Source organism: Helianthus annuus, chromosome 6 (assembly GCF_002127325.2).
Source record: "Helianthus annuus cultivar XRQ/B chromosome 6, HanXRQr2.0-SUNRISE, whole genome shotgun sequence".
NCBI lineage: Eukaryota > Viridiplantae > Streptophyta > Magnoliopsida > Asterales > Asteraceae > Helianthus > Helianthus annuus.
This window is the reverse complement of record NC_035438.2, coordinates 99,348,032-99,357,371: the sequence shown is the minus strand read 5'-3', so window position 1 is coordinate 99,357,371 and position 9,340 is coordinate 99,348,032.

Below are 9,340 nucleotides of genomic sequence, written 5' to 3'. Positions count from 1 at the left end.
TGTCAAAGATGAAAGGGTCATCTTTTTCAAGTAATTTTGTTAGAGGTCTTGAAATTTTAGAAAAGTCTTTGATAAATCGCCTATAGAATCCGGCATGCCCTAAGAAACTTCTGATTGCTCTAATGGAGGATGGGGACGTAATCGAGAAATAGTGTTTATTTTTGCTCGATCAACCTCCATTCCTTCACTTGAGATTTTATGACCGAGTACTATTCCTTCCGTTACCATGAAATGGCATTTTTCCCAGTTAAGGGCGAGGTTATTTTCCTCACATCGGGATAGCATTCGTTCAAGGTTATCGAGGCATTGGTCATATGAATCTCCAAAGATAGAAAAGTCGTCCATGAAGACTTCCATAGTCTTTTCTATCATGTCATGGAAGATGGCCCCCATGCAACGTTGGAAGGTTGCAGGGGCATTGCATAGACCGCATGGCATGCGTCGATAAACAAAAGTTCTATAGGGACATGTAAACGTTGTCTTTTCTTGGTCTTCGGGTGCTATCGGTATTTGAAAGTAACCTGAAAAACCATCCAAGAAACAATAAAATTTATGACCAGATAATCTTTCTAACATTTGATCAAAGAAGGGTAAAGGGAAGTGATCTTTCCTTGTTGCTTCATTAATCGACGATAATCTATACACACTCGCCATCCTGTGACGGTTCTTGTTGGTATTAATTCATTTTTCTCGTTAGTTATTACCGTCATACCTCCTTTCTTTGGAACTACTTGTACGGGACTTACCCAAGGACTATCGGAGATTGGGTAAATGAGTCCGGCGTCAAGTAGTTTGATGACCTCGTTTTTAACCACTTCTTGGACATTTGGATTTACTCTACGTTGTGGTTGTATCACCGATTTGTAGTCATCATTCATTAAAATTTTATGCGTGCACATGGAAGGACTTATTCCTTTACTATCTACAAGCTTCCATGCGATCGCATTTTTGTGTTTTTTTTTCAAAAGTGTAATTAATTTTTCTTTTTCTAAGCTAGATAATCTAGATGAAATAATTACAGGTAATTTACCATCTTTGTCTAGAAAAGCATATTCCAAACCTTCCGGAAGTTCTTTGAGCTCAAGAGGTGGGTCTTTTGGAGACTCCTTATTTGGTTGCTCATTTTTATCAAGAACCGTAAAAGTTTGTTCTATGGCAACCTCTTCTTCAACAAAGTGGTCAATCTCTTCTCTAGTATCGGGTGGTTTATTTTCATCTTCAATTAGGGAGTCATTATTACCGAATGGATATTTCATTGAACGCTCAAGATCGACACTTCTTTTAAATGCCCCTAATTGAATAGATATATTGTTGTGCTTCCGATTTTTCAAAGCTTTGTGGGTTTTTACAAAAGGTCGCCCCAACACTAGAGGAGCGTCATCGAGGATGACAAAGTCGGTTGGGATTACCATTTGATTTGTTTGGACCAAGGCATCCTCAACTACCCCTATTGACTTTATTATTTTCTGATTAGATAGAAAAATGGGTATTTGAAGTGGAGAAAAATCACTAATACTTAATTTTTCGAAAATGTAGTTTGGCATTATATTAACACAAAGATCTTTATCAATCGTGACATTACTAATAAAGGAGTTTTGAAAAAAACACGGAACCGGTGTGATGTTAATTTCAAATGGTTCTTCTTTTATTAGTAAAGTTTGATCATTTGTTAACCTAATGCTTACCGTTTCGTCAATTTTCATGTTAGTGTTTAACTCTTTTAAAAACTTAGCATGAGTGGATACTAAACAATGATTTTCAAAAGATGGTGACAAGAGACTAATTTCTTTGAAATTAGACTCTTCTTGAATTTTAACGTTATTGGACTCACCTTTTTCGTTGTTTAACTCATGTGTCGGTTTTTCACTTATTTGTTCTTCCATTTTTACATTTTCAACTATCTCCTCTTTATTACGAGTTAATTCTTCCCTTACGCGGGACTGCTCTTCCCTTGCGCGAGACTCCTCTTCCCTTACGCGGGACTTTTTTATGCAACGTTCGATAGTTTTAATGTGTTCTATTATCTTATTGGCTATGTGGGTGATAGAATAAGGATCGGGATCCTCAAAGCTTGAATTCGGAAATTCGATCCTTGGTTCCTCATAATACTCATATGAAGTAGATGGTTCACACCATTGTTCCTCATTGTAAGCATATGATGGATAAGGGTCGTAACTTTGTTCTTCATAATACTCATATGAGGTGGGTTGTTCACGCCATGGTTCCTCACAATAAGCATATGAAGGTGGAGACTGATATCTTGGTTCAAAGTATAAAGGTGAAGGTTCATACCTTGGTTCATCAAGATATGAGTATGAGGGAGAAGGTTCATACCTTTGGTCTTCATAGGATGTGTATGAAGTCGATGGCTCGTACCTGGGCTCCTCATAATAGGTGTACGAAGTGGATGGTTGAAATAAGTCACAATATTGTACCGAGTGCGGATCACCACAAATGGTGCAATAGTTTTCCCTATGATCATCCTCCTCATAGGTGTAGTTGTAATCTCCTGAGTATTGATCCATAAGAATCACTCAGCAGACCACAACAGAGTCTCGTAACCAGAAAACAAAAATTAAACAGAAACAGAGGCTGGACACGGCCCCGTGTTCAGTGAGCACGGCCCGTGTTCAGAATCTGTATCTAGGCGTTTTAATAAAAGTTACTGGTTTTGTGCAGCACGGGGGCGTGTTCAGTGAGCACGACCCCGTGTTCAGACTCTTTATCTGGGAGTTTTACAAAAAATGTGCAGCACGGCCCCGTGTTCAGTGAGCACGACCCGTGTTCAGCTTACTGTAAATGCAAAAACTAATCTAAAATGCAGAAAAATATGCGCGCGTTTTTTAAAAAGGTTTTGAAAAACTGATTAGGCCGTCAATTTTAAGCTTTCTTAAAATCCTTGTGTCCCCGGCAGCGGCGCCAAAAACTTGATGCATGTTAGGTGTGTATATATTTTTATGTATATTTTAGCCCTTTTTAACACTTTAGCCAAGTTTTAAATTTATAAAACACGATATTCTACTAACACTCAACACACATATGGGCAAGTGCACCCATCGTAATATAGTGTTGGTAAGATACCTAGGTCGTCCAAGGACACAAGAACTTTTAATACCGGTTTATCCTAAACGTCTAATCAAATCAAAAGTTTAGAAAAAGGTTTAAACATGTAAATAAAAACTAAAAATGCTGAAAATAAAAATAAAATAAAAACAGATAGACAAGATGAATCACTTGGATCCGACTCGCCTTTAATGTAACCTTTGATTATTTTCGCACTTTTGCATTTTTAAGAGATTATCTTAGTTATTGTAGTGGGCCCCTTTTTTGAAGGTGACGTTACCCTCAACCCAGTAGTTTGAGTCAGCAAGGATACAATCCTAAAGGGTTGGATTATTGAAAGATAATTAATTAAGTTATTAATGCGTAATGTGGTAAGCCCTTCTTTTGAAGGTGACGTTACCCTTGGCAAAGTAGTTTGAGTCAGCAGGGATACAATCCTAAGTAGCCGGGTTAATATATTAATAGTAGTTTACATATGAGGGGATCAAGAAATTCGGACCCCTGCCATCCAATACCAGTGGGTATTGGAGGAGGTCCTACTAAGCTTAACCCAGGTCCTTGCAGGATCTATACACTGAACAAGGCAAGACGCTTACCAAACCATTCCCTTAACCCCTAACCAGGTAGCCAACGTATCTCCATATAGACCGTGGAGATATGAATGGTGTAAATCTTTTATTTTATACAGATAGTAAAATAACGCCAAGACACCACGGACAAATGATAAGGAAGTTTCACCATCAACATAAGAAACTAGTTATTAAAGTCATTAATACAAAACCAAATAAAAAGTGCGAAAAGATTAAAAATAAAAAGTATTACACTAAATGCTTGTCTTCACCAAGTGATGTAAGAGACTTAGGGAAACATGGCCTTTGATTGTCAAGAACCCTTACTATCTATCTTGGATCCCGAGACTACTACACAAACTCTATGATGGATGATGGATGATGGTGGTGGATGATGGTGTTGTGGTGGTGGTGGTGGAGTGTGGGTGAAGTGGGAGAGAGGTGGTTTGCTAAGGGATGCCTTTGAAGTGAACCAAGCACCCCTATTTATAGCCTGCACAGAAGCCAGGACATGGCCCCGTGTCCGCTGCACACGGCCCCATGTCCACCCTTTTTCTCTTCCTTCATTAATTACAATTTGTCTTTATTAGCTCCACACGCCCCCGTATCCGCTGTGCAGAAGCGTATCTGTACTATCAAGATTTGTAAGATTCTGCGAATCTTAGCGTTGACCACGACCCCGTGTTGAGCTGGGCATGCCCCTGTGTCGGGAATAGAAGCTTCTATAGCTTTGTCTTTTCTGCAGAAGCCTGGACACAGCCCCGTGTCCGCTGGACACGGCCCCATGGTGAGCTGAGCACAGCCTCATGCTCAGCTCGGCACAGCTCCATGCTCAGCTTTCTTATTGTTTTTTTGCTTTGGGAGATGCTGTCGAGGGGTCGAGCACGCCACGTTTCTTCCTTTTCTTTGTATTTATGTTGGTTTTGGCTGTATATTTGTTCCTTTTGTTCGTTTAAGCTCATTTGATCCTGTAAATTCAAAAGCAAGACAAAAACACACTTTTTCCAACATTAGTACTAAAAAAGGGTTAGTTTTATGTCTTATTTGATGTAATTTATATGTTGCATTTTACACACATCAATCATTAGTGTATTTGATTTCCATAATCACTAACACTAAAGGAAAAGAATTGAAAGATATTCCAGTAGTATCTCAGTTTCCAGACGTGTTTCCAGAAGAATTACCAAGACTACCGCCGGACAGAGAAGTTGAATTCAGAATCCATTTGCTACCAGGAACAACGCCTGTTACCAAAGCACCCTACCGTTTGGCACCCACAGAAATGCAGGAACTAAAGAAGCAATTAGACGAATTGTTGGAAAAAGGATTCATACAGCCAAGTTCATCGCCATGGAAGCACCAATTTTATTTGTTAAAAAGAAATACGGATCTATGCGTATGTGCATTGACTACCGTGAATTGAACAAGGTCACGGTTAAAAATCGGTATCCATTACCAAGGATCGATGATCTGTTCGATCAATTGCAAGGAGCTCGATTTTTCTCTAAAATCGATTTACGGTCAGGATATCATCAATTAAAGGTACAGGAAGAGGACATTCCTAAGACCGCTTTGAGAACAAGGTATGGCCATTATGAATTTACTGTCATGCCATTTGGCTTAACCAATGCCCCAACCGCGTTTATGGACATGATGAACCGAATATGTAAGCCATATTTGGATAAATTCATAATTGTCTTTATAGATGATATTCTTATTTACTCTAAGAGTAAAGAAGAACATGCAAAGTATTTGCACGCACTTCTAAGTTTATTAAGGAAAGAAAAACTTCATGCAAAGTTTTCAAAGTGCGAGTTTTGGTTAGAACAGGTACATTTTCTTGGACATTTAGTCAATCATGAAGGAATTCATGTGGATCCCACCAAGATCGATGCAATTATCAAATGGAAAATGTGACAACCGGTAATTAATGCCTCTTAATTTCGCGATTAACAAACGTTTAAGGCGATAATAAATGGTGCTTAAGGCACGAATTAACTTAATTAGGCTTTTGGAATGCTTAGGAACGCCTACCTAATTTTACGGTACGCGAATGATAACCTGCGGAGAAACTACGTGACGATAAACGATAACGAAACGATGCCGTACAAAATACTGACCATGCCAACAAATACGAATTTTATACGTATAATTTAAACCTATGGATTTCGTTTAGTGAAATTTTCATGCTTTCGAATGTCACAACACGCAAACGTGAATGAAAAACGCGACTGCAGTAACGCGCCGACAATCAACAACGAAACGGAAGCACCGAACTCGAGTTATGTCTCGATATTAATATAATACAATATATTTAGTTCCGTTTTCAAATTTTAATATTCGCAGTCAAACCGGATCGAAAAACGGACCAGAAACAATAAACGAGGCATTTACGCGATGTTAGCGTAAACGACGAGCATACGCGCCTATTAACGACTTACGGCAAAACTTTAAGTGTGTTCGACCCTAAAATTTTATTTTTCGACCTTATATGATGTTCGGGGTGTAGAAACGGGCTTCGGAGATGTGATCGGGTCTCTCATGTACCACTAAATTTGGTGTGAAAGGCCAACCAGTTGGTCTACTAGCCGTTCATAATAAAAAAAAATTAATACTTATGTATTAAATATTTAAATATTATAAAATATATAAAATTTTGTCACCATTTACTAGACATCACATGACGTAATGTAGTCTTAAAAAAAACAATTCATTTTGAACATGAAGATTTTATGACATCTAGAATGCTAATGCCTCTAATTAGTATATTTGCTCAAATTACCAAAATATCTAAAAAGTTATATTTTTGCCACATCTATTTAGACAAACAAATCAAAACAACCCAAACCACCCACCATTCCCATAACCTACGACAAATAGGGGGACCTCACCCCTCTCCATGCTTTCTTTAGAGTGTGATTGATTGACTAGGTATGGGTAGTAAGACTTTGGAAGCATGGTGTGTGAGTTAGAAAATTATGAGAACACCTGCACCCCCTGAACTCTTTCACATTCAAAAGAAGAAAAGAAAATATGTATACATACACAATAATAATAACCCCATGTCCCCATTTCTTTTCACCATACACCACACACACTTGTGTGTGCTTGTCTGAGCAATCGAGAGGGGCAAGAGGGACTAGATAAAGAAGTGGGTGACCGGCCACCGGGTCACGGCGGAGCCGGCGAGATACATGGCGGCCGGTGACGGCAAGCGGCGGCGCAAAAGGTTTTCTGGCGACCCCTTTTCCGACGAAATACCTCTACCCCACTAAAAAAAAAAAAGAGCCTCCTAAACTCGAATCCGACCTCTAATTTCCGATTTAAACAACTGTGGTGGCAGATTCATGTCCGGCGGCCGGGTTTCACGAGTTCGACGCGAGTAAGTTCAACACCTTCATTTTCTAAACTCCGATCTGTTTGAATCTACTTCATTTAAAGTTTCTCCTACTTTTTTTTTTTATATACAAATTTTTAACTCGGGTTCGTTGGGTTTTTTTGTTCGGATGATGTTGATGATGAATCTGCTGATGCCGATGATGGTGATGTCGGTGGTGGCCGACGGCAGTCGGAGCCACGCCATCGGAGAAGGGCAGCGGCTGTGGTGGTGGTTATACAGTTCAGGTCAGGTTGTTCGACACCGGGTCTTATTCGAGTTAGCTTTGGTTCGGGGCCGGGTAAAAAGAAAAAAATGTTACTGATTCTATTTTTGAGCTTGGGTGTCGATTCGGGTCAGACTTGGTCGAACAGGTTCGGTCAACATTCAGTCAACAGCAGTCAACGAAGTCAACTGGTCAAACCCCAGTCAACGGCAGTCAACTGTCGGGTCAACAGATGGTCAACAACAATCAACAAAAGACCCGGTAAAGTTGTTAGCGTAGCGAAGTGGTTTACGTTAGACTTTTAGTTAGTTTACGCGACCGAGCTCGGCCCGATTCGACTAAATATTAGTTTAGTTTTGATACTTTGACGACGAAAACTATATATGGTGATTACATTGCGTTGAATGTTGTTGAATTTTGAAAAATATATGGACACGTTAGTTGTCGGGTTATCCTAAAAAAAACAGAGGGAACTCTGTCCGATTTTCATAAAAAAAAAAACCGAAACACGACACGTATTTATAGTTTCAAAAACGACACTTAATGGAATTCAAGTTTATTTTTTTTAAATAAATATAATATATATTATTTGACGACGATCTACGATTTACCAAAACGAGGTATAAGTTAACGAAACCCGACGCTTGTTTAACATAAACATAAGGTTTATAATTATTTCAAACATCGATATTCCGCGCCCTCTTGTACGATAAATATAACGCGTATACCTATTTTAAACATCGTGGATTCGAATATTATTTCACACATCGACTTCGTACATTTTTTTTTATGAAATAAATATAACGGTTTATACTTATTTCAAACGTCGACCTTAAATTCTCTTATGCACTAAATGTAGTTTGCACATATATTTCAAACACTTAGTATTCGGAAACCATATAATATAAATAAAATTAATTATATTTCCTTCAATCGTCTAGAATCCGAATTCTTCTAAAATAATGTATTTGTTATATACGTTTCAACGTCAAGTTTTCGAATGTATAAATGTATATATATAATTATTTATTTATTCCCATCCTACGAAAACTACAACGGTAGGTTACCGTATCATATACGACATTTCGAATACGTACCATTATTCATCTACGTAATTTTATTCGCGACAACTAACACGACGTCCTAGGTATATTTATATTTAAATATAAATATATTTATATTTTAAACCATTCGAAAACTAAGTCGTTTTTAAGAATTAAATCTATCCCGATTATAAACGGGATCAAATAACCATGGTATGGTTATTCTAAGTCATGATAACACTATACTAGAATCGTTTAGTTAACGATTCGGTAGAGCTCGGACACGTAGTTTAACTACGTCTTTAAACTAGAAACTTATAAGTATTTTCCTTGTTAGGAATGCTTTAGTTGCACGCTAGCGAGTTCACATTTTTTTGGAATGATACCACAGAATCACGTTAAGCTAGCTTTGCACAGGAATGTCAAGGTGAGTTCATAACCCCCACTTTTTACTGTTTTACATTTTTATAAATGTTTTCGGGGGTGGAAAGACATGCAAGTTTTTGCAAAAGAAAACACTATTTCGATGAACGAAAACACATATTTATAAACCATGTTGCAAATGATTTTCAACGAACTTGAATGGTTTACGAACGATTTATACTAAACATACCGGTTTTACAAAACATGCATGATTTTCATGACTAGTGACGAGAATGTTCTAGTTACAACAACGGGATTGGGTTGGCCTGCGTACGAAAAACGAGACAACTCAGTGAGACCATGTCCCCCTTTTCTTTCAACGTTTCGGTTAACAACTTTCAGGGGGAAATACATGTCAAACTTAGGTATGATTAAGTTATGGAATGAACTCTTAGATCATGTGAGCATAGGCTGTAACTGAGGTGCCATTAATCCTTTTGAGGACCAAGGAACAAAGGTTAGATCTAATGGGTACGGGCGAGCCCCACTCACGGTCCATGGGTGACCACTTAGAGTGCTGTTGTGTCCCAGTCGAGGTGATTCGACACTAAAAATTGCCTACGCGGGTTGAGTACCTCCTATGTCGTCGCATATATTAATGTCCTCGCCAAACATTAATGATCAACATGTTCATAGACGC